The following is a 25869-nucleotide window of genomic DNA, read 5'->3' as shown; positions in this document are numbered from 1 at the left end:
TCGAGGTAACAAGTAGAAACAGAGAGTTCGAGGGTTCGGAGGCGAATGGTCGCGTCGTTCACCCCTTCGCCATGTGACCCGAATGGCGCCGACTGCGAGTACGACGTCCCTGAGCGTCGAATGAGACGCACGGCGTCGCTCGAATTGCACCGAAGCCGGCCGACGAAGCACGAGGGCGTCGCGAAGGTAACCACGTTTTCTACCCTCGTTTTCAGTCTGTCGTGGTGTGTCCTGTCGGCCGGCTGACGCGCGCTACCACGCGTGCCAGCCCTTTCGCTTCTCCCTCGTTGTTCGCCACTTGTGTTTTCTATCGTGGGATTACTCGTTCGTCGTCGTTCGTCGCGTATACCGTGCGACGAGGGAGGCGGTGGCCGACTCGATGGAGATACCGGGCCAAGTGGAAAAACGTCGAGTGTTGTTGTGAGTTTCGTCCACGTACGCGTTGACGGGGGTGGTTCAAGCTTGCCGCGAAATCGAGAACCGATCGTGTTACGGATATTCGATCCCTTCGGTGCCCACGGAGACGGTGGACATGCAACAGAAACGTCGTTCGGTGGATGGATGAACGTGACTCCGAAAGTACTCTCGACTCGATGCAGAGGGACGCTGAGGTAAGTGAGAGTTCAATGTACGCAGTCGGAGCCGTTGGCACGCGAGACTTCGGCAACCCCCGGAAAAATACCGCCTGATGGAGCTCGACGAGTATTCCGTTTCAAGTAATACGTTTCGTGCCCCCTTTGTGCCACTCTTTTAACCCCCTCCGCGATAGCGGTCGCGTTTCGACCCTCGATCCCTCGAATCGCGTGGTCGCCGGCTCCCGATGTGCCATAGTTACAGTACTCCCACCCTTAAACCTCTTCGAGGTTGTGGCGGTTAAACGCTTCTTACGCGGCGGTGAAATATATTTTAAGTTTATAGCTTTTGATTTCTAAATGATACGGTTTTGCGAGCTATTTTTAGATTCGTCATGTGGTATAGAAGGGTAATTTCGTTTAAAAGTTTCTTATCGCCAGTGACATTTGCACGATATACCTAACTATATCGTAAAATGGTACCAGCTCATCATATTTCTCAATATCTTTTCTATAGTTCCGCGTGTTTACTATAGAAATTATCATGTAAAACTTTTATATTTGTAAATCTTTCGTTACGATTGACTCCGATTTGTTTGTGCTCCAAATTTTCTACCACGTGCATTAGTTAACAAAAGTAAAGAAACTATTTCTTGCTATGCGGTGGATTCATTGATAAATTTCTGCGTGAGTCACCTACCACCTGTTCAAGGTTACAAGACAACGCCTAAATTCGATTTGTTCTCTAGTTCAATTCGACGTCACATTACGTTCCACGTGCTCTACTTCCTGACGTTGTATTTTTACATTATAGATTGCAGCTCCTTGCTTATAAATAGGTGTATGTGAATTACAAAAAATCCATATATTCGTATCAATAATCGTTGTTTGTATAAACGCTATTCACATGGCGAAACCACGCAGAATAAAAGAGTGTAAATACATTGAAAAATAATAAAAGCTGGGAGAATCTAATCTGCTAGACAACGTGTTTCACATGTCCGATCTAGTCTCTTTAGAACACGTTGGCACACGTGCACGCTATTTCATAATGATCGATTGGTGCTGAATTGCTGTTTGTTACACTCGTCGTTTAAATACCGCTACACCGCGGCGCATATAACGGTTGCATGGAAATGAAAATTTCACGATGCATATCCTTTCTTCGTTTGTTCGTCACATGATACGCCCGGTTTAGTAAGTATTTTCGCGAGGGGAATTACCGGACCGTGCCCTTTGACACTTTCGCGTTCCACTTGTAACATTTTCCGTTTAATTTCGCACAGGACAATAAGAGACAATTAGTGGAAATGAAATACCGTATCTGCTACGGTAATCTGTTTCGTAGAAAGTATAGAGCGAGATAAAATTGTTACTCGAATCGATACGTTCCGACGAACTGAGGAATTATACGGTGTGCTGGGTGAAAATTATTCAACGGAGGGGAATTATTCAGAATTTTCGATGAGTTTTGTAGATCGAACGGTAAACGAAAATATTTTATTCCGTTGTCATTAATATTGGCTCGGATTGATTTATTACTTTTTCAATGGGAGCCACGTATTTCGTTATAATGAATGTCACGCGAGAGGCTCAAAATGTTCGAAAATTTGTCGATCCGGTGATAACAAAGCTACTATTTTCACGGTACTATTAATCGTCGCTAAAAGAAGGCTATCAATTTGCGTATAATGAATGGAAATAGTTCGTACGTACATTCAAATTGTCTCAATTACTCTAACAGTTATTGTCCGAGTGATTTCCAATTACGCTGCTCGTTAACGATAACAAATTTACCAATTCAAACGGAACTAAAGCTTAATCGTTATACGTTGTTTGTACGTAAATGATAGTTTCAGTCCGTATTATTCACCCTCGAGATCATCTTCTCTGTACAATTATGACTCGAAAAACAGAAATTAATCGTTGGATCGTCGGATGTTTCTTGTCTTGGGAGACAATTAAGGCACGCTGAGTTGCAGCAATTTATCGCTGTTGATTTTAGGGTTAACGTATTCAAAGTGTTGTTGGAAAAAGGGGATGAAATTTATTAACGGGAGCCACGAATAGATAAGGTCCGCGTTAGGTATGCAACGGGACTTGGTGTGTCTTTCTTCGCAACGGCAAGCGGTGAAAAGAGTGCAAATAGGCCTGGAAGCACGTAATTTATCTCGTCGCGTTCGCGCGACGATAAGGGGAAAGAGAAGAGTGAGAAACCGCGACAAAATAAGGGATTAGTCAGCGCTTCGTTTAACGGGGTAAATAGAGCGTCGGAATTTCGCTGCTGAAACTTTTTGCCCTATCCAATTTTCTGCGAAGCGGGGGCCCTTGATAATTGTCTCCCGCTGTTCCTCGGAAACGGAAACGTTCATGGATACCCCGCGAAGGGCTTACTTTGCAAAGGGCTACCGTTAATTAAAAGTCAGACATGATATAACGGAATGAAATTTATTCCTAGATTAAACGTAATTACTGTTTCTTTGCTCTCGCAATAATCCATAATGTTAATACGGTGAAACGTTTTAGTTCGTTATTTTTCGCGAGCAAGCAAATTTTTGGTATCTACATTCGGATCATCGTGAAGACACGCGAGGATTATCTAAAATTAAATAGAATAACGATTTAGAATGTAATTTATAACCTGTATAGATAAACGTCAGCTTTTAAATAGAACGAAATTGGTACTGGACGAGTTAAGCTTTAATTGCTCATACCCAGGTAACGAAGCATCAGATTACAGAATGGTAAACGAGTATTCGATTCTTTTTATCGCGGGGAATTTTTTTACCTGCCCCACTTGAATGTTCAGCAGTTGGAATGTACTGCCGTTAAACGGATACGAACAGAAGGATGTAAAACGGTATTAAGGGCGAATTACGATAAGACAGCACTGATAGATTAGTCGGTTTGGAATCGGTTCAGCGTTGAGCGGTGGAAAAGGGTGCCGCATAATGAAACGCGAAGCGTAACTTTCACGCGACGTATCGGAGGGTGGAGTAGATTTATTGATAAGTAAAACGAATGAACTTTTTATTCGTCGGATTACGGGCCCTCGATGGAAGACGCGATAGCGATAAAGCAAATGGAATATATTTTTCAGAGGAACGATTCCGAGGAAGAAACAGTGGGCGCCTCGAGTGAATTTATCGTCGAAACGATAGCTATCTGTGGTTGAGGGTGGAGGAGAGGAGCGAATTGTCAAATTTCGAAACGAGGAGCGAATCGTTGAACTTTTAATCGCAACAGGGAGACAAGGGCCGTGCGATAATCTCGAGTTGAGGGATAATTGGGGTAGATTCGAGAGTAAAACGAACTTCGAGCGACTTTAACTCTTGCAAAATGGAAATTAGCTTCGCCTTCGTGGAAAATTCGAAACCTCAACTTGGAAAGAAATTTTTAAAGTAAAAGTGTTTTCCAAGGGGTCTGGCGAAACAGACTTAATTAAGCAACGGTAGCATCCGCCTCGTGGATGGTTAATGAAGTTGTTTCATCGAGAAATTTTCACGTTCCTATTTGTTCGAGCGAAGAACCTTCGACCCTTTGTTGCTCGCCTCGTTCATTCTGCTTCCCTTTATGTCGTTTCATTTTCTCCTTGCAAGTATCGTCTAAGCACGGATCAAACTTCTATGGTTTCTTTGTAGTTTTCTGCCGTGTTTTCTGTTCGTTGTGCAATGAGAAACGGGAAGAAACTTGTATAGAGAAGATGTATTGCAATATATAGTATATATAGGTGAACATTTTGAATAGGAGGCGGGAAATGAACTCGTTGGCAATTTTTCTCTGTTTCGATTTCGAGATCATTCATTTTGAAAATTCATCAGGCACACGTGCAATTGAGGTACGACTTGGCTGACGTATCCGTTCATTATTCATTCTTCTGTTGGAGTTTGTAAATATTGATCAGAGTTAACCGTAATCCGGAACAAAGGAACGTTTCAAATATATTTGCAACAATTTTTCGTTTCGTTTTTTTCCAGCAGCTAGTAATACTTTGTGCGAGTCACCCTGTAAATTTATAGGTTTCACCGCGACGAGGCTCGTATCGAAACAATGAATGCACGAGCGCTCTGGATAAGAAACTTTTCAATTTGAAATTTAAATATTCCATTTAAGAGAAACGGAATACCGTACGTGTATCGCATTGGTAGAGCTCGGCAACGTTTTCCGTTGGTTTCTGCTCGCTCTATTTTCTCAACGAAGTGTCATCGTTGTTCATCAATCTTTCGCGGGATTATTTTTTTTACGGCGGTACATTGCGAGGTTTCAAAATTGAGTCGAAGCGTTCTATAAACACACTTCCCTGTTTTTATGTTTCTGGAGCGATCACGAGCGAAACGATGATGATGTTAGCGCGTGCTCTTCGTCCGCTGATGGCTGTGTTTACTTTTGGAAAAGAAACGAAAACACATTGTAACTGGTGCCGCGATAGTCGCAATCTGGTAGCAGTATGCCATGCCTCGCGCTGTATTCCCAGCCGTTGAAATAAAACGGTAATGAAAGGATGAAAGGATGAAAGTTCATTGATCGTTTTGCTCGCGATCAGAATATTGCGTAAACTTTATTAAATGTAATAATTCTGGTGTGCTTTGAACGACACATTTCGTAGCAAGTAAAATATATTTCTATTAGAATGATAAACGACATGCGTAATTTTAATTTTAAACAAGAACATAGATTAAATTCTGAATTACGATATTCAGAAATATTTGAAAAATTCTACCTGAAAATTTATGGTTTTACAAACTGGTGGAGCAAAGAAGTATAGCGGGTTCATGCCCCCTGCCTCGTGTATTTAGGAAACGATGTAACAATTTGTCATCTGTAACGATCTTGAGAGGTTTACGCAGTGTTTTTCATGCAACGCATGGACGTGAATTTATTGGTTTCGAATCCGATGATGGATGACGAGCTCGCGTGTAGAGACTGCGACCTGCCCCTATCCTGCGATTCTTACGCGAAAACGATTCGGTGGAGCGTTAACGAAGACAAAATTGTTCCGCAAATCATGCTCGCGTTTAAGTTAAACCGTCGCCACCCACGCTCCGGTACCCAGGATGTCACGCAACGAACAGTGCCACCGAGTGAAGTGACTTTGTGGTAAAAAATAAATTGAAACCACGGAATTATGTATATTTTTTTTAAATAAATGAAAAACAGGAAAATATTTTTGTTTGTCATGCTCTGTTTGTGAGAATTCAACTCAATGTTCTTCTTTACTTTTATAATCGAAATAATAAGAAATGTTCCATGTTCGATTCAATTAAACAGAATTTCCTCGCATATATAAAACATTTCGTTAAAATTTTAATTCTTCGCCAGTAAAAATAATAACGGATGAAACGATGTTTAACTTGCACTCGCTATCGGAAATTCTTAACTGAGTAAGAAATTTGCCGCATCTCCAGGCCGAAGAGGACGGAAAAAACGCGACGACCGGATAATAAAGAGTAATGCAATCAGGCGCGCGCGTGTATGCATTTAAATTGAGTCGTGGCGAATTTATGAACGTCGAGCCACGCTTTGAGTGCAACAATTTCAGGATGATCCCACGAGAGACGTGTAAACGCATCAACGCGGACAAAGCTGACAGAAACGGAGCCAGCTAGGCTCGGTCAAAGAGACGCGGCGACAAATGGAAATAACTTTTAATCGTCTAGCCTCGTTCCCGGAATTCCACGTTCGGCATCGATCACTATTGATTTAAAGAACGGTACGGGCAACGTTTCCGCGTGAACCATAATCAAACTGCGGCCGTATCGCTGGCGCTTTGTTCGCACCGTTAACGACCACCAAGTTTTTATTCGCGAGCTTTAATCGTCCAATTTGTTCGTTGCTTGAGGAAATCCTCGCTGGTTTACGTTGAAAACGTAACAGAATTTTAGCACGGTTTCTTTGAACCATTTTATGAAACATAGTTTCACTTCCAGGTCAATCGTTTTCCTATTATAGTATCCTATTAAAGAAACTAAATCCTGCATCAATGAAAATCCTCTTTTCCAGCATGTGGCACACGGATCGTTTATACTTGCTCCGTACGAGGGAAAAATATTATCTGTTGTTAGATTGCACAGATAACTGACAACACTGGTTTTTTTTTTAGAAACTCTGAAAAGTTTTTATTTATACAACTACGTCCGCACTGTGTCGGTGTATACCACCGTCTACACCGACTGCACATTTTGCATGTATCCCGCATCTTCGCGAAAATTCTGTGTACAAGTGCATACATTCTGCACATTTGCATAGTTTGATAAAAAATATGCTTCATCATAAATATTCCCAGTGTGCTTATGGTTCGCTCCGTGGATCAAAGGAAGGTCACACGTTCGAAGATTTACGTCGTAGACGGTGCACTTTGCGGCCTCAAAGGGCCAACTATCGCCCGGTGCCACCTTCACTACCTCGTACGCAATTTTTTCAAGTCCTGTGCGAAACAACAGAAACGATCCAGACGTCGGGGAACGGCGTTGCATTTCTCGAGGATAAGACGAGAGGCACTTTGAACTTTCTTCCGGGCGTCGCGACGCTCCTCTCTTTTTCTCTCTCTCGCCCCGTTGCCTTCCGTCGAAAGCCCTCGGCGATACCCAGACCTTCTGCGTCTAGTGAAAAAATGTAGCTTCTGGTGCAGCGTGCGAGATAAAAATAAATCGTGTCCCTTTCGCTCCTTCGAGTTCTCCGACTCTGATCTGCTTTGGATCCTTCGTCCATCTTAGGCCCTGCTAGCGGCAGAATAAATTGGGAAGACTTGGGACATTCGATAGGCAATAGATTGGAATTTGTTGATATTTCGATGAAAATTACTATCTGTCAAAAATAACTGTATTGGAAACGGGATATAATGAATTATATATTAATGAAGGTTGAATTACGGTAAATATTCCAGTAAACTGCTGGTAACGTGCCCATAGAATTCCTTTGGATATGAATGTCAAAGATGATTATTTTTAACGTGTCTATAAAAACAAGTATTTTTAACCTGCCTATAAAAACAATTATTTTTAGAAGCTCTCGCTCCTAGATTCTCTACACTTAACCACTGGCGAAATTCAATCCGCCCCGCAGGAATAAGCAGACTCGCAAGTATATTGCTCTCTTTCGCTTCTTCTATTATTTTCGCGATAAGAACCATGGATCGAAAGTAGATTCCCCAAATGGATGACACGGTTCTGAGATTTTTCAATGTTCCGTCTGAACCCGAAAATCGGCGGTGAAATCGAAGCCACCGCGACCATCGATTTACGAAACTATCTCCTTCGGTTAGGGTCAGTCTCGGCAGAGATAAAGTGCCATTCGAGAATCCGACTCTATTCTTCTTCAAACGAAAAGAGGATCTTCGAGTTTCATTGTCACGAGGATTGAGAGAACTTGGCCCGTTTTAGGCTGGTGCTTATGGGCCATTCGATTGTCTTTTAAAATTTGGATGTGTTCTTTTACTCTCTATTTTTGTCTATATACTTCGCAGTCGATTCCAAGCCTTCGTCGACTCGGAAATCGTCTCCGCTCGATCTTAATGCAACTCTAACGAGGCCGCCAAGAGAAGAGTTATTCCTGCTACACAAAGCATCGCGGTCGGTGCAGAGATTAGATCAAGAGACAGTTAAGGGGAGGATCAAAATCGCTGGTGCGCGAACCTTGTTCTAACTTCTCATTATTTTCGCAAAATGCAGTTTACTGTTACTCGGGATTTTCGAGGATATTAAGTTCTAAATTTAAAAAGCCTGAACTCGAGGGACCTACAGACGAAATGAAATGGAAAATCTGTAAACGAAGATTGATTTTACTGTAAAGGGAACTCTTGGAGAATATTCGAAATTAAATGTTCGATGGAGCTCTCTCGGATTTGTCGCGGTTTTCCCAAATTTGTTAGTTAAGAGGTCAGTTATCTGCGATCTCTAATTCTCGCTGAAATCCATTAGAACGTAATATGCAAATGAAGCCGGCACGCAGAGAGAACGAGAGATAATTCAATTCGTTTCGGTACCAGTATAGAGACGTCACTTGAAATTTAAAATATGGAAATATCCGCTACAATTTAGAGCCTATCTCAATGGCAATTGAATTAATTAGACTTCTAGTACAGAAAACTCGTATGATTTAGCGCTGTATGTATATTGACGTACGTATACATATAACAGGGAAGTATGTATTTAGAAGCCCTAGGCAGACATCTTTTTCCAGAATTTCCTTTGTACTACGACTCGATGTTCTTTGACGTATATTACTTCGTGCACAGTTCCACGGAAACAAATAAACACCGAGAGGAGCGAAAGACGTAATGAATTCCTCGTTTATACCGGAAGGAATTGAGGGAAGCTTAGCGCAACAGCGAACGACGTTTGACGCAAAGAACTTAATTTAATAGGTTTCTAAGGTCATGGAATAAACGTGCAAACGAGTCGTACAAGAATACTAGGTTGCTTGAATTATGCATAAAACCTCGCAGCTTTCCCGTTTCGGTTCCACGATTGTGTATTATATTCGCGGCTAGTGAATAACTGCTCGATATCGCATATTGGAGCCAAAGTGCGCGCCGTTAATGAAGTTTCGACGCGTTTGAAAATTTGGAGCAATTAGTCGACAGACAGAGGACTCGGAATCCACATTGTAACCTATATTCGAAGGTCTTTTTAATACCGTGCGCTACGTTCGGGTGGTTGTTGTTTTATACAAATGGAAATCGCGAAGGGTTAACACAATACGCAGCGCTGCCGTCGAAGCGGACTGGAAACCGCAAACTCGTTTTTTACGATAAAAGGAATATCTCACGGTTCGCAATGTTCGTTTACCGTTTCCGTCGCGTAAATCATTCCTCGGCAACGATCGTTACAGTGGCCAGGCTGTAGTGAAACCTATTAATTTGCAAATTAGGTACAAAATGAATTATTGATCGAGATTACGTTGCTACGTTGAAGGCGATGCGTGCCACTCGTAACTCGATAATCAGATTCAGACGCGGGTTACGATGAGTCCCGAGATTTACTATGGAAATTTTCTGTAGGGGAATGCGGGTTAATTGATGCTGGATGAAAAGATAAATGGATAGAGCTTTCAACATTGAACTCTGAGGACTATTTGTTGACTATTTGTTGACGCGGCTAGAGGACTCGAAGAGTAGTTCTAGATTCTTTCGAATCTTTTGAAGCTTCTAGCGATAGAAACATTGGGCTCTGGTGGTCGATGAAAGTAATAAAAGTAAGAGGGTTGGCGGGGGATTAATCGTTTCAATGGCTGCTCGATGAAAAGTAGGGTTTTTCAAATGTCTTGTGACTCGATTTACGTAGAAAAGGGGCACACGTGTTTTTGAAGTTGACTTCAATATTGGAAATTTAATTGGAACGAACCTTTGAGGAACATGAAAAGTTCTTTCGTTCGATGAAACGCACGGAAAGACATTATCGAAAAATTGTAAATGAACCTACATATTTAATCCATCGTGCTTATCGCATGGAAATTTACTGGATCAGTCCGTTTTGTTTGAGATGTATTGTGTAATTATTCCGCTGCATATTAATTTTGATATGCGAGTAATTTATCCATCGTAGCAGCGTCTCCTTACAATAATAAACAGGAGGAATCATATTGAATTACTTCATTTACACAGAATCCATGCAATACTCTCGGTAATTGAATTATAAATGAACCTACATATTTAATCCGCCGTGCTTATCGCATGGAAATTTACTGGATCAGTCCGTTTTCTTTGAGATGTATTGTGTAATTATTCCGCTGCATATTAATTTTGATATGCGAGTAATTGAATGCCTATTATTCATACTAACAATAACAGATCCATGGGGATTCATTATGGAGACTGGTATCTATATCGTTTTTATTCGTATAGCAATCAGCACCGCGTACATGCTCGTATTTAATGAGATCGTGTTCGAAGTGAGAATTCTAACGATACGTTTAAAAATCCGATAAAATATAAATTGGTTTCCTACAGGGTATACAATTTTATTTGAATTCGTAGAAAGAAAATCTGCACTTCGCAGTACTCGTAATTTCAATGACACTAAAACTCACGCGAAGCTCAAACGCGAATAACGGAATCACGCTAAACAGGATAAGATCGGAACTCTCCGAAATGACTCACAATATTTTCACGGTCAGCCATCATAATTAGTTAATGTCAGAAATAATCAAGGACGATCTCATCGACTAATTCCTACTGACGTTGCATCAATTCTCTATCCCTTTAAAAGTTGTTCTACTGCTTTTATGTTCTTTTTAAAGGTTGTTCTATTACGCTCACGCGCCTCCGTAAAACTTGCTCCTATTACATTCCGCTTAACTTACTCCTACTCGTATTATCCGATATCCGATCATCAATCATTACAAGTGTCTCCGACGAGGGGAGACTTGCTTCGCATAATCGAAGTCTGGCACGTGACGGTTTTCTACTGCGCGTGGCGTCCAGCGGAAAACGCCACTTTCGGTGAAAGGCGGGCCCGGTGTTTCAAGGCGTAGCCGCGCAAATATGCGTGAACGCGTAATCGAGAGAAAGGCCGTTCCGGAACGGAGGATCGTTAAACCATTAGAGGGTAATTTCAGGGTGCGTCGATTATATCCCGTCCTATTAATGCTCTAAATACCTCCTGGTTTTATGAGGTTTAACCTCTATCGTTTATTTCGGAGCTAGTGTTTGGCACGCGAACGCACCGTTATCGGTGATAACGATAGTAAACCCTTAATCAGTGGGTTTTCTGGTATCCTTATTCAAATTTACGTTCGCAGGTGACGATACCGTGATAATATCATTTCTCGGTCCTAGTGGACAACGTAAACGATAACGTCCGTCGATGCGTCACTTTACCCCTTTACTTTCATTATTATTAGCCCATTTACATTCGTCGCGCAAGTTCGTTACACTCGCCGGACATAAAGTTTAACGCACCTAATCCAATCGAATGTAATTCTCGCCTGAATGTCTGGGACGCGAGTAACGAGCCAGTGAAACGTTCGCAAAAGTTCCATCGAAGTTGCACGGCGAGTTCAGGAAATTATAAATAAACGAACGCCCGTGCCGGCAAGGGAGGCCTTGGGGTAAATGCGGGTAAATCGATATGTAAAAAAATTTCATCGGGAAATTCGAAAAGCGACGGACGAAGCATGGGGTTCAAGATCACGAAGCAGCTGGATTTTGTGGCAATGAAACGTTCTCATTTCCGTCGTTTTACGGTCGATATAATAAACGCATCTATGAGATGGTTCGCAAAACGTACCCGTAAATTTTATCGTCGCAGCGCGTTAGCGTCGCTTTCGCGAAGTCGAGAAAGGGCACTTCCGCTGGCTGTGTAAATTCATTAGCACGTATTATTTCACGGTGAAGACTGCTCTTTGGAAATTGATGTTATGAATATTTGAGATTCGGCTATTATTCCTCTTATAAAATGGGAACACCGTAAAATATAATATTGAAATGTATATATGAATCGTTCACGGCACAAATCGATTGACTCCAGCAGTCACATAAAAATTGTAACATCAATGATAGTAATAGTTATTATTAACAGTTATTTATACGAGAATTTTAGTATACACTATAAACTTCAATTTATTTGGTTTGTTTGGCTAAGGAAATTTATCTCCCCGAAGAATACCGGTTTCCGCGTCCATGTTTCATGAGGATTTTTTATTCTTTTATTTTCTCGCGTGGAAGTTTCCGGCGGTGCTTCCGCCGACATTACGTCGTAAAATATTAAGTTTCACTGCTGCGTGACGTACAACATTCCGAATGTTATCTGGAAAATAGTGGACGTCTTTCCACGACGCGCTTTTCCCTAGATTTCCCAGGTTTCCACGAGCATGCGCCGTCTGTCAATCACAATCGTTTCCTCAGGTGGAACGGGAGTGCACTCTGATCTCGATAGGAATACTTATTCACGGAATTTCAGGTTTCGTGCGTCAACTATCGACGTTCTGCCACGATTCCTCGTGGCGGAGGAAAGATTTTATCAATCCTTGTCGTTTCTCGTAGTCTAAACATTCGATAAAAAAAATCGGATACCGCGAGAGCGGTCAGTAATAATGTTTGTTTAGGTTTAATTTCTTTAAAACTCGACGTTTCATAAATAAAATGTTTGTCGGTGAAGTAAAGGTGACCTGTTTCTCAAATCTCAAATTAGTTTGCGTGGCAATAGAGTGCTAAAAAAAGTATTTCGAGTTGTCGGTAATTACCAGAAAAAAAGGTCTCGAGTGCACAGGGTTAATTTCATGATAGCATGACGAACTTGGGATATGAAGAAACACAGAGCAATAAAAACATCCATACATATACTGCCTGGAAACAAGATTTTATCTATTTTTGCCTTCAGAGATAAGCAAAACAACGAGAAACGAGAAACCACCAAGCCCTATCGAATTTTGATCATCGCTTCTTCGTTACATGCGACGACAGCCGTGAAAGTAAAAAGGTTACAATACCGCGGCCACGCGAAATCCAGAAACAGCCTGGAGCGTCTCGAGCACATCTCGCATTCCAACAGACGAACGACCTTATTACACGAGGTTTAACAAGCTCAGCGAACGAGGTCACGTTCACGCGCATGCAACTGAAATTCACGAGAAGATTTATGGCAAAACAATGTTGACGGAAAATCGGAGTCATCGAGGCGTTGGATTCGTCAATTCCTTGCTGTTCTAAATAATTGAGAGATTCATGGATCGTTCATGCGAATGAAATGCCAAGGACGAAATAATCGCAGTGTATTCGGTGCAAGGTTACCGGATTAATTGGGCAAATTTCGAAAAATAGCGGCTGCCTTTTCTAGATAACAGAAACGAGCTTTATTTGCATGTAGTTGTATTACACGAATATTTCATTTTCGTGCAAGGATTTCTGTCGAAGGAACTTGTCTTTGAAGATTTCGAAGGATTCATAAAAATCCTTAAAAATATTAATAAAAAAATTTTGAGTCCACGTCCTGTTTGGGAGACGGGGAATGTGGAGAAAACAAGTTTTTACCCGACTCGATGGAAGGAGATCCTTATAAACACCTTTTCACCTTTTACTTTTTTCCAATTATGCAACGTAATGAGAATTTTCTCGTGCACTTTTCATCCCCCACGCTTCTGCTGCTCGGGGCCATAATAAAGCGTCTATGGCAGCTGAAAATACTGCGACAAAGCCGACTCTGATCCTGACCATGCTGAAAGCAATAATTTTGCACAAGCGGCAGAGACCGGTCTCGATATAAACACAATCCCGCCAGTATAGCTTCGAGCATTTTTATTAAAACAAATGAAAAGAAGAAATGAGGATAAAGGAAACATTTGAAATATTTTAAATAAATATTTGAAACAACGGATAGAGGCTAAACAACTTGTGATGAGGTTTTCCATCATAGATCAATATTCATTATTACGAGAGTTATTAAGTCTACAGGAAACTCGACACGGTTCAATATCGCTTGTCAAATTACTGCGTCAATAAACTGAGCAAGGGTCACGACGACCTTGCACCCTGGAGATTCTTTACTAAACATCATAAATTGGGGTTGTTGGACAGCTGAACACCTCGTATGTCTGAGCATTCGGTCATCTCAACGATCCAATGGACCCTGGAAATATATCCAGATGGAAGAAATACGAATCTTCCCTTTCTTTGGTTATTTAGGACATCCTTGGACATAAAACGAAGCATACTCGTGTTGTTTCCGTTTCGAAGCACGATCGCGCGGGAAGTTTGAACAAACATCTTTGCCGCGACGCGTACAATCGCAGTCGAACCCGCGCGAAATCTTGAACGTCCGGAATGGTACGGCGAAAAAACAAACGCTATCTTGGAATTCCGTGCAATTTCTTGCGCTCGCAATCTGTTTCGCGCTTGAGGAAGTTCGTCCATTTCTACGGAGGACCGCGAAACCGTTTCGTGGATCGCAGACAGTCGAACAAAACTTTTAAATAACGGTCTTTAGCGAACAATCAAAACGCCGTCGTGTAGAAACGTCGCGGAGTCGTCAATCTGATAAAAAGAAACGTTGAAAAGTCGCGAGTTAGGTTCCGCCGCGCGAGAAACGCTGCGGACACTTGTTCCTGGCCGTTATGGGAGTAACGAATCTCTACCAAGCGTTTTTTTAATGAGACCGCAGTGTTGGAACTGCCGCTAAATATAAATTAGACCTTGAAACGTATTTTCAGACGCGTGTTCCGAAGACGGTGGTAGCGCGAGGATGTCTTTTCGCGAAGCTTCTGGAAATTCTTAATATTACAAATGTCGCGCGAACGAGAAGAAATGGATGGACGTTTTTCTTTGTGTAAACAAGACGGAAGGAAGCCTGCCAGGAATTCACTCGCGAGATCGTCGTGAAAATATTTTCTTACTAAATGGGATTCACGCTCGTGTCGGTAAAAACTAATGGGAATTTTTCTGAGGAGACACCCGGAAGAAAAGTGTTTCCTTTCGACGTCTAATCGTTATTACAAGGAAATATGTACAAGAAACGGAGAAATCAGGCGGAGGTTAGGTGTAAAAACCACTTCTGCTGAACCTCGCCTCTTTCGCATAGATATCAGCAGAGTTGACATGTTTATCATCTGCGTAGACTCGCATAATTTTGCAATAAAGACGTCAAATAAAATACAAAAGAGATCAAAGTGGGAATAACGAATATACGTTAAGTAGGTATCGAGTATTACGAATGATTAATGTATCTCAGAACGTTTTTAAGTAGATTAATCTCGAGTGAAATTCTGGGAAATTTCATAGTCATACGGAGCACTTAAATTTAGTAATTGTGAAACCAGTGAACGAGTAATTTGTCTAATTTCGTTTCGCGGCACGAGCAATCCTCTTAACTGAAGCTTATTATGATGCTCGAGATAAGGAGTAAGATGTAATCCTATAGGTTCCTCCTTCCTCATTAAATATTATCGTTCCGGTTCTACCCCTTTATAAAACAGGATCTCAAGTCCACAAATATATCTATAAGAGTTGGTATTTGTATTTCTGAAACTTTTCGTTAAGAGATATCCAATTATTGGCTAAATAGTCGCCTTTCTAACGAGAATTCCCGCTTAATTGCGTCCACTTCGTCCGTTTCGCAATAATTAGAGACGGATAATGGTTACTTCCTGTCGAATCACGAAAGCTACTCCGCGGCAAATTATTCAGCACCGTTCCTTGATTATATTAGCAAAAATCTGCCAGCATTTCGCGTCATTTTGCCTCGCCAGTCGGATTTATAATAAGAGATTCGAATAGAATTTTCAACGGAATCGTAATAAACTCGACGTTTGACCATCTGCTGGCTCCCTGCGGTTTGGCTGCTTAAGATTCCGAAGACGTTCGCGTCAATCAGTCGAATGGAAATCATTTACGCCGAGCTATGGACCGTTTCCAACTTGTCTATATTCGTACGCCATATTGGTCGAGGTTACTCGACGGTGAACAATTTCTACCGTGAGATCTGTATCGTTCGACATTCTTATTCGATTAAGGATAGTTTGGTGAGATGCAAATATAGAAAAATAAGAGGACATTATTTAAATTGTTGCCATATGGCATTCCTATTTGCATGCATGGACTTGCAGCTGCATTTACGGTGCGACACGTGTTTTGTAAATAACAAAGTCTATAATTAAACGTTCGCCGAGCACAATTAGAAGATTCCTGTCACAATTCTCGCGTAGTTGATTTATTTCTGGACGCAGCCCGGCGTGTCTAAGCAAATTCCAATTCACTTTGAAAGGGCGCAACAGCTTGTTGAATGCTTACGCTGGTAAATAAACCGGACGATGCATGCCAACGCTAATGTTTGAACTCTGAAACTCGGCGAAACCAATACATGCACTGTATCGCTCAGTTAGGTCACTTAGAATCGATGCATCCCCCAGTTTCGTAAATTTTCGATTTCGACTTTGTCCGTTCAACAGCGTATCTTGAAACTGGCTGAAGGGGCACAGTTTATATTATTTCATTTAAACATTGCATTAATTGATCATATACATTTCAACATTGACGTTCTTTGTCACTGACGTAGTCTTTCCATTTTGTTTCAGGTAAGACACGACAACGTATCATAGACGAATCCACAACTAATGTCCAGGAAGTTTCTCGTCACAGGTATTTATCGCAATTATTCATCGATATTTCGAAAGGCATTCGTATGGTTTTCCATCGACTTGAATATTCTCTCCTCGACACACTTTATTTGTTAATAAAGGTACACGAGTTACGCATAGGAGGTAAAAGTTACCGTTCAAATAATTTGAGTATTCTATTTGGCAAGTCTCTGAAGCGAACTCGCGGAGACATCAATTCGAGAGTTCGTCAACTCTCTAGGAAGTTCAAGCTCGCAAGAATATTTCAACACGCGCTTTTGAACTAAATTCAAAGGAAGTCGGTCCCAGTTGCGCGTGTACAGTTACCCAAAGGGAGCCTGCTTTGTCTTTATCGAAATTCAAAAACGCTCCGTTGATTAAATGTCGAGGAGAATTATGCAAACGAATGAACGACGAAGGCACGCAAATTCCCTTCATTTTCTAAGATCCTAAGCATTGACCTTCTGAAAGTAGCCAATGAATACTACAGGCCCACTTTCCATGCAGGAAATTTCACCTCGTACATTTTCTACCTGACGGGATGCACTTTCAAATTTGAATATATATTTCTCGATCGATGTAAACGGAATCTGGCAACTGCGCCATAAATATCCAACAGACGATATCGACGAAATTTATTCGCGTCGCGAACTCCGCGATGCGGTCGCTGAAAGAGCAACAGCCTTCCTGATTCGACACAGAGTCGTTCCTCGATTTGGCAAGCGTGGAAGTTGCTGTTCGACCGTTTCTACCACTGACGAATAATCGATTCGTAGCCAGAGAACATGAAAAGCAAATTCCCGAGGCGCGAATTTCGAGCATAAAGTTCGACGTGACCCGTAAGGGCGTCGTTACGTCATTTATGGAGAATATTTAACGTCGCTTACATAGGAAGGTTTAGACTTTTATATGACAATTTATTTTGCAATATTTTCTCACGCAAGACCTTGTTTCTGAGAGAATCGATTTTGGTAATATAAGTGTAGCTAGCCGCTTCTACTTGAACCTGTCTAAACGTCGATGGTAATATTATTCGAGAAAGGTCGAATATTTATGTTTTATTTATTTTTACACGAGTGATTGATTTTCTCGTGAGTGAATAGCGGCTCGTCCAGTATTTGTACGAAATATTATATTGAAATATTTCTAGTGGCAAGGGAACAATGTAAAGTTCACTCGTTCGTTATTTACTACTCCAGAAACTCGATTACCCTTTTCGCTGCTGCCACTGAATGCCGTGAATCATATCGATGTAACTCGCTGCATCCAATGTAAAGCAAACCCCAACGGTTTCCTGGATACAAGTTAAATTGAAAATGAAATCAAAGCGACGCAGGCGCCGACGGATTTAGAGCTGGTCGGGCTTGATGAAAATAATGTAGTCGGGTCAGATATAAAAACGAGGAACCTCTTCGGTCGTCCGTAAGGCGTTGGAAAGATGTTGGAATGCAGAATTAGATTGCACTGATTTTATTTAATGTCGCGATGGAATTTCATTCGTACGGAAATTTTTTCTCGCGAAAGAAAAAATGGAGCGTACTAATAGGCGAATAAAAAAAGGATGATTCCCGTAGTATTTCATTCTTATTAAAACCACCCATTAAAAGTTATCCGTCGTCAGTAGTAAAGACATGAAGAAAGAAACGGGAAACTTCAGAACTTAAAAGTTTGGAACAGCTGAAGTTTCTGATGCATTATTCATTACGTTTCATTCTGCTTCCGTTGAACAGTAGTAAAGAAAAGCAAACTTTATTTGATTTTTCGTTTGCAACGAAACTGGTTTATTTATGAATGACGGGTTATAAATTGTGACTCGAATAATAATCTAGTATTAGCACGGAACAGAAAGTTATAGAGGTATTTTGATGTTCGTTCTATTTAAAGACTTGTAAACAGCTGTATTCTTGGGGAAAACTGTTGATTTGTGGTTCAGATTTCGGAGACGATGTCGAGGAAGTTTCCAGGAAGCTTTCGAAATCGAACTACGTGATTAGTGGCTTGTCTGTTTCATTTTTACGAGCGTGGATCACTTTCAAGTTTCGGTGGCATAAAATGTATATTTGGTCGTTATCCGTTTCTCAGATTTCATTGATCTATTTACAAAGTGTAACGTGTAATCGTGCGCAACATTCGGTGAGGTGATGTTGCTAAAACGATGCTTGAACATGAAATCCATTTACTCGGTGTTAATGATTTATAGTCAGAGCGTGTTTACATGCATCGCTAGATAATCTATGTGTACTCGTATCTAATTAACTAATTAGGATCATGATGTATATAATCTTTGCGAACTACAATACAGTAGGTTTGGGAGACTTTATTGTTCCACAACTCTCTAATGAATAGAATTCAAACAGTATGCATTAATTATATAACGAGATAAGGGAAGCTGAAACCCATTGAATCACAGTCAATATAACGAATGCTCCAAGTTTCCGATACTCCGATGCAAATTTTCATTCAACTACCGCGAAAGAATTTATATTCTCAGTTAGACGTTACTTTGTTTAACATTTGGAAGATAAAACATGTGGAGAATGATTAGAATATTTAATCTTGAAAAAGTTACTCAGAAGGTGACTACGTTGGAATTCCATTAACATTAAATAAACGCTTTCCATACGACGCGATTAAAATTTTGCATGGTCGGCAACGTTGCGTCGGATGGGACATGTAATTTTCTTCTTTCAGCGTAGAATGTTCACAAGAAACGCTCTAATGCTATTCCGCTTATCAACATTTCATTTCGAATGTTTCCATATTTATACGTTTCTTTTGCTGTTCGTCGTAAACCTGCTCGAGCAATATCTGAATTGAACGAGGGTAGAAGAAAGAAAATTAACTGAGCTGTTCGTGATATTCAAATATCTAGAAAATATTTGAATATTAAATCATTGAAATTCTAACTCAATCTGCGATACGTTGGATCGTTGACTGGGAATTCAGGTTCGTTAGTGAACGGATTAATCGATGACCACGCGCGTAAAAATCCGTATAACGCGATCAACCGTCACGAAACTGGCCTCGTTCTGTTCGCGTTATCAACGCGCCCATTATTTCCACCTGACGTCGTTGTTCTACCTTCTACGTGTCACACCACGAAGGACACCGAACCGAAAATCACGACGTATCGTGGAATGAAAGGACTACAAATTTCAGTTTTGCACCCCAGAAATTTTATTTCAGAAATTCACGTTCCACGACTCCTTATTTTGCTACTTTCCTTTCTTCGCAAAGTGAATGTTTACCCTGCTCCTTTCTAGTCTTTTTTCCACCATTTTTCACCTCGTCCACCCTCACGGTAGGTAGCTTCCAGTTCTTGAAAGACTCTCTGAAAATTTACCTCCGTTTTTTCTGCTCTTTCGAGCTTTCGTCCTTGTCGCTATTCCTCGCCCTTTGTCCCTCGCTGTCCCTCTTCGTTTTTCCGTGACACTCTACACTCACCCCCGTTTTCCCCCTCTTTCACCTCGGTCTCTCACCTGATTTGAACTTCGCCGCTGCTAACCCCATTTGTTATCAGTCCTCGTTAATCTCAATTCCCCACAGCAACGTCAATTCCGTGGCGTGTAACACCGAGATGCCGATTGATTTATCGCGACGTCGATCGTTGAAATTCGTATGTCTCTGTTAGTCTTTCATCCGGGTGAAGGAAACATTCGTTCGTCGCAATGATGAACGGAAACGTTTGCAGCATAGGTTTCAGGGTACAGATGCTCGTAACTTTGAGAAGAGTATAACAGTTACTGTCTCTGAGTTTCTTCTTCGCTTAGTTTTTTTGCTAGAAAATGGGAGGGGTTCGCACTTAGGTTTTTAATAGAGGAGAAGTGTAATAGTTTCAGGAAAAATTACGACAGATGCTTCAGGCTGAATGATAGAGAATGAATGAACCCGTCGAGAGCTTCTATATGGTTGAAGAAGGTAATTTCTTGGAAAAGAAGAAGCGCTCGCTTCTTCGTCGCATTCTCTGACCGCCTCGAGCCTTTTATTCCGGGCAATTTCCACTTTTTAGAGTCTTGGCCTAACTTTACGGTCCTTACGGTCGCTTCTTTATGCTTTCGTTATACGCGCGACTTATAAGTAGCCAAGGTTCGAACAATTGAAAAAATTCTTGGCTCTCTGATGAAAAGATTCGAGGAAGTGTCTCGTTTAATACTATTTCTCAGCGGACTCCAAAAGATTTTTTAATTAAATCTCTAAATATAACAGGATACCGTGTATACGTTTGATATATCAAATGCTTCAATCTCTGAAGTCTGGTGATAAAATTTGCATCGGGACTTGTCACTGTTGTCACTGCGGATGAAGCGTGTTGAATTCTTTATTGGGCTGTCTTTGTATCATTTGAGATTGGCCATTTCAGTTGAATAACGATATGAATATTTCAGTGACGGTACGTGTATTCGGGAATAATCCGTTTTACGGACTATTCATAAGAATTTCCATTAATTATCACCTATCGAAAGAACAGAGTAGAAAAACAACCTGTAAAACGTTAACGCAACAAGCGTAATTTACGATTACAGAAGCAGTTACACTCGAACAAGCAATTTCACAGTGGCACGAGCCGTTCTCCATTACGTAGCCTCGTAACGTAAACTGTGGATGACTGGTGTTAATTATGAAATTAAATTTCCCTGCAGTCGCGTGTTATGTTTCTTCGTGACCAGGCTCTTCGCAATGTATGTTTTCATGTTTCCTCTTTCAATTTTGCGAAGGCTGATACTTTTTCGCTTGTTATACATTCGTTACGGTTTGAATTTTGTTTTCGATATCAGTCGCCTGAAACATCTTGCTGAAAACAAAGGAGTAAACGAATAATTAAATGTAGAGAACCAGCAAGTGATACGATTACAACGTTAAAAATCATTGAATTTACTTTCAAAGAGATCAAACGAAGAGAAATAATATCGTAAACAATGTATCGACTATATGTACAAGGCACATTCGGTTGTTTTATTGCGAATAACCTCGAGGTATACGATAGAGTGTTCGTACATTTTATACGAGAAGAATTTATTCATAACTCCGATAAAATTGAAGATAAATTTAAGTTCAAACTGTCGAGAACAAAATTTTGCTGGATCTGAATTAGGTTAGGCTGTAAGTCCAGAGAAAACGCTATAGGTTTCTATTATCGTTTGACCATCGTCGTGAAATGATTTCTCCAAAGAGCAGTGTCGACAACCGAATCGAATAAAAGCTTCGTCGCTGCGTGCGCGAATAACGGAGCTCCAGATTTTTGTGAAATTCCCAAGTATTCAAAGCAAAAAAGCACGAGGCAGCGTCGAAGTTCACGCAACGCTGAAAGAACGTCGCGGAATATAAAGGCTGAAAAGGGAAACGGCAGCTGCGAACGGCGGTCGCCGACAAAGCAACAAAAGCAAATTCCTCCGAAATTTTAGTTTGTTCGTCGCTGAGATCCAACCGTGTGTTTGCCTCGTCACTGCAAACATTTCGTCGCGCAAATCGACAATCCTTTTCCCTCTCTTCTCGCTTTTTCAGCGTACCGTTATTCATTTCGCGCGACCACGGTATCTTTCGGCGACGAAACACCGAGAGTCGCGAAAAAAAAAAAAAAGAAGGATCGGCTCGGTTTGTTTTATCGATTGACTCTTTTATCCGGCTTATCTTGCATTAGCTGCGCCGTACACGTCCTTGCGCGATATTACGCGAGCAAAACGACGATAAGCGTCGACTTGCGTCGCCCATTAAACATAATTGTCAGCCACTAGAGATAGCCGTGGAATTTGTTTGCGCTTTTATGAGTTTTCGTCGCGCCCATGCACGCGCGCGCCCCGCGATACTCGGAAACTGCATGCATCAGGAAAATTGCGCATGGTATGGTCGTCGAGTAGGCCAGGTATTCTCAACGGGGACCATGTGACCACCTAACGAGCCACTCTGGACTTTCTGGGGGCCATGAGCGAAGGATGAGAAGAGATAGAAGGGGTTACGTACGATACCGCTGAAATATTAAAATTAAACATGAATTATTCCGAAATAAAGTGACACGGACCTATTCGAGTTTTAACGTAGCGATTCGAGAGACATTAAAATAGAGACATCAACATATTTATACAAGTATACACTTGGAAACATCAAACCTATCATTTAATTTAAACATATTTCTTCAATAGACATAGAGGGTACGAATATTTATGGGACAAAATGATAGATGTAGCATGAATAAGATGGTGTAGAGAGAAAGAAGAACACATGAGATACATTATAACTTTGAAAAAATAAAATGTGAAAAAGTGGTAGAACAAAATTCATAGTCGCTACATTTTCTACCAAGTAACAGGAAGGAGTTGCGAGGGTCGTAGAGATAACCAAATCTCAGAAGATGGCCAGGAGCCAAAAAGGGAGGAAAGTTGAGGAACACTGTAGACCAGGATCGTGTCGTCGGATTACACGGAGGAAAGCCGCGGTTTAATGTTTTGCGACGTTGATGAATTGATACGAATGGTGATTGAGAGCGTTGATGCCATGAGTTTTTGAAATGATAAATGAAAATTGGTGTCGCCGCGAAAAAAAAATTGTATGCTCTTTCGCGTTGTGGCATTACATACGCAGCGTGAAATATTTCACCTATATTTTGCATAGTACAATTGTTAAAGCATCGAACGCCTGCAGAATGAAATTTGACATGTCTATTATAAGCCGCGTTCGGTTGTCGGTTATTTCTTAAGTTACCATCGTATTTATAAATGTAGAGATTCGTGGAATGAGGCGCTTCGAAGCTTAATTCGTTCATTTAGGATTCAACATACGTTCTGCTTTAAAAATGAAAAGCTTATAGACATAGGTTTCCCTGCACTCGTGACTAAATTAAATTTTGCTGAGCTCCTGCCGTGCAAGTGGCCCATCGCTTCCGTTACACGTCCCTCAATGTGAAGCATACGTATTGCACATTTCATTTATTCATCTCCCTTTAAAGAGGGATTACGAAATATTTTTGTTCTCTGGAATAAAGCTCTTGTTTTATCAACGTAATCGACGCAGAATTTACTTACGCGTCCCGCCATTCTCAACGGGAAACGAATTATAATAAATCGTAGAAATCTTTGACCGTTCTTCACAGTTTGCTTTTCAAGTTTATAGAGCATAGTTTTTTTTTTTTTTTTTTTTTTTTTTTTTTTTTTTTTTTTTTTTTTTAATTAACCACCAGTAAGGCACCGCGCGTAAGGTATCACGGAGGAAAAGTATCGGACGCCGTAAAATTAGCTCCGAAGGAAAAGCACAAGTTTAGCGCGAAATGTGCACTCGACGTTCTATGATTAATACTCTAATTTTAATTATTGTCGTTTAAAAATAAATGATCTGCAACCACGGATAAGATCGATATGCACGCATGCGTATGGAATTGAATCAATTCATCGTGTGTCATTGTTTTGCGGGGATAGGTCAACATAACGAAAATTGGCATTTCGCGCAATGTACAGGGTGGGTTGAAAATAACGGAGCTCGAACTGTTCGTTCCACGTTAGAGACACCAATTATCCTCTATCGAGGTTCGATATCTCGTTAACGTAGAATACACACTTTTTACCCGGAAGATTGAGTTCTCTACTCGCCATTCCGCTAATCTCATTTCCACTTTCAACACATTATCAGATTACACTTTCTTTTTTTGATCCACTTCGTTGAAACCCTGTTACCTCGATAACCCGTGTTTACGTTACACTGCGAACACGCTCTCGTCGAGCTTGACACAATTGCTTCGTCAGAGCCGACAAACGTTTTTCCGTAATTAATGGACTTTACCACAGAGGAGTGGTTTGTAATCCAACGAATTCGCAAGCTTCGTGCCGAACCAATCGGTAACAGAACGTCATTGTACGTGTCAACGATGATTAAACGGTCTGGTACTTTGAGCCGAACAGTATGGATGCTTCGTCATTTTTATTACGGAAATTTTAAGAGGCTGAAGGGTGAACCATTATCTTCTAGATTGCTTCGTGACAAAGCAACGATAGGGCTTTCAATTTCGTGCCTGGACACGTGGCATTGCGGTCGACTCTGCTCATTGCTAACGGAACATTGAATATTTCGCGTAAATTGCTTTATCGCAGGGAAATCCTGGCATATTTCAAGACTCGCGCGACGCGCGCTCGACATGCTTTAAATTTAAGGAAGGTGGCGGCAACTATACGATACCCCGGTGATTTCAATGCAGCATTCGCGTTTCCAAAGCTATATAACCAGACCTTCGATCGTGGAACGCTGGTATACTTGATAACATATTTCGTTTGATAAACACTCGAAATATTACATCGGAAGCACGAACGTTGCCAATGAAAAATTTTCTTAAATAGGCAGAGTAGTTTTCTAAGATTAGAGACTTTATGGTCTATCATCGTAAACCTCTAATCTCCATTCCGCTTCTAGGACCGATAAGCCATGGATATTGTTTTCGACCAACATCGAACTGCGCCTAATTGGGTCAATCGAGTCAACGACTTTGAATTATTTATACACCCCCAGAAGAGATTGGTGCGCGCAGACGGAACTGAGCACTTGAAAACTTATCTCGTTTGCTGATCGATCGGGGATCGACCGGTTGCGTCTGCTTCGACCAGCTGTACAGAACCACGACCGTAAAAATTGAAAAGCCAATTACTGGACGATCGATGCGACAGAAATACTTGGACTCGTCGTGCAGAATTCCGTGGGTATTTCTCTGTACACCTTGATGGCCACTTGTTTATTTGTGGACTCGAGGAAACTCGATTTACGCCGGGATCACGTGTTCCAGGGAATCGATAGGTTTGTAACGAATGCAGGAAATTAAGGGGTGGAAATTAGGTGGGGAATCTTGAATTCTACTGGCTTGGAATTGATGCTCGACGATGAATTATAATTAAATTTGTGGAGAAATAACAATTCAATGTCGCGACAATTTTTATAAATTCCGTTGTATCGTGTATTGTGTTACTTTTGTCAAATGCAACGTAAAACTTCGTTTCATGCAGTAACTGCAGCGAGGTTGATTTAAAAAACGCTATCCTCGCCGCCCGTCAATTTCGAACGCCCATATTGCGAACGGATTTGATTATCAGGAGGTTGCCATAAATCAATATCACGCGCAACATACCGCTCAAGATACCGCAAAACATAAAGCTACGAGTGTTACTATTCGCTCGCGTTTGATAACGGAACAGAATGCAATTAAATTATGATAAGGCAAAGGTCATTCCGAACATTGTTTGTCGTCCAACCGTGTTATTGTACTTCCTTTCAGAAACAGTAC

The 25869-nt window shown here is 41.1% G+C and overlaps 1 protein-coding gene across 1 annotated transcript in view; it reads left to right on the top strand.

Annotated features, from left to right (window-relative positions):
• The first annotated feature begins 214 nt into the window (after nt 1-214).
• LOC128886571 (small conductance calcium-activated potassium channel protein) overlaps nt 215-25869 on the top strand; it is a 193588-nt gene continuing 167933 nt past the window's right edge. The window contains exon 1 of the mRNA XM_054141566.1: nt 215-611. The gene's annotated coding sequence lies outside the window, so the exon portion shown is untranslated. The remainder of the gene's footprint in view (nt 612-25869) is intronic.

This window comes from Hylaeus anthracinus, unplaced genomic scaffold (genome assembly GCF_026225885.1).
Source record: "Hylaeus anthracinus isolate JK02 unplaced genomic scaffold, UHH_iyHylAnth1.0_haploid 11985, whole genome shotgun sequence".
In the NCBI taxonomy this organism is placed as follows: Eukaryota; Metazoa; Arthropoda; class Insecta; order Hymenoptera; family Colletidae; genus Hylaeus; species Hylaeus anthracinus.
The sequence above is the reverse complement of the archived record's forward strand: the minus strand, read 5'-3'. Positions and strand labels throughout refer to the sequence as shown.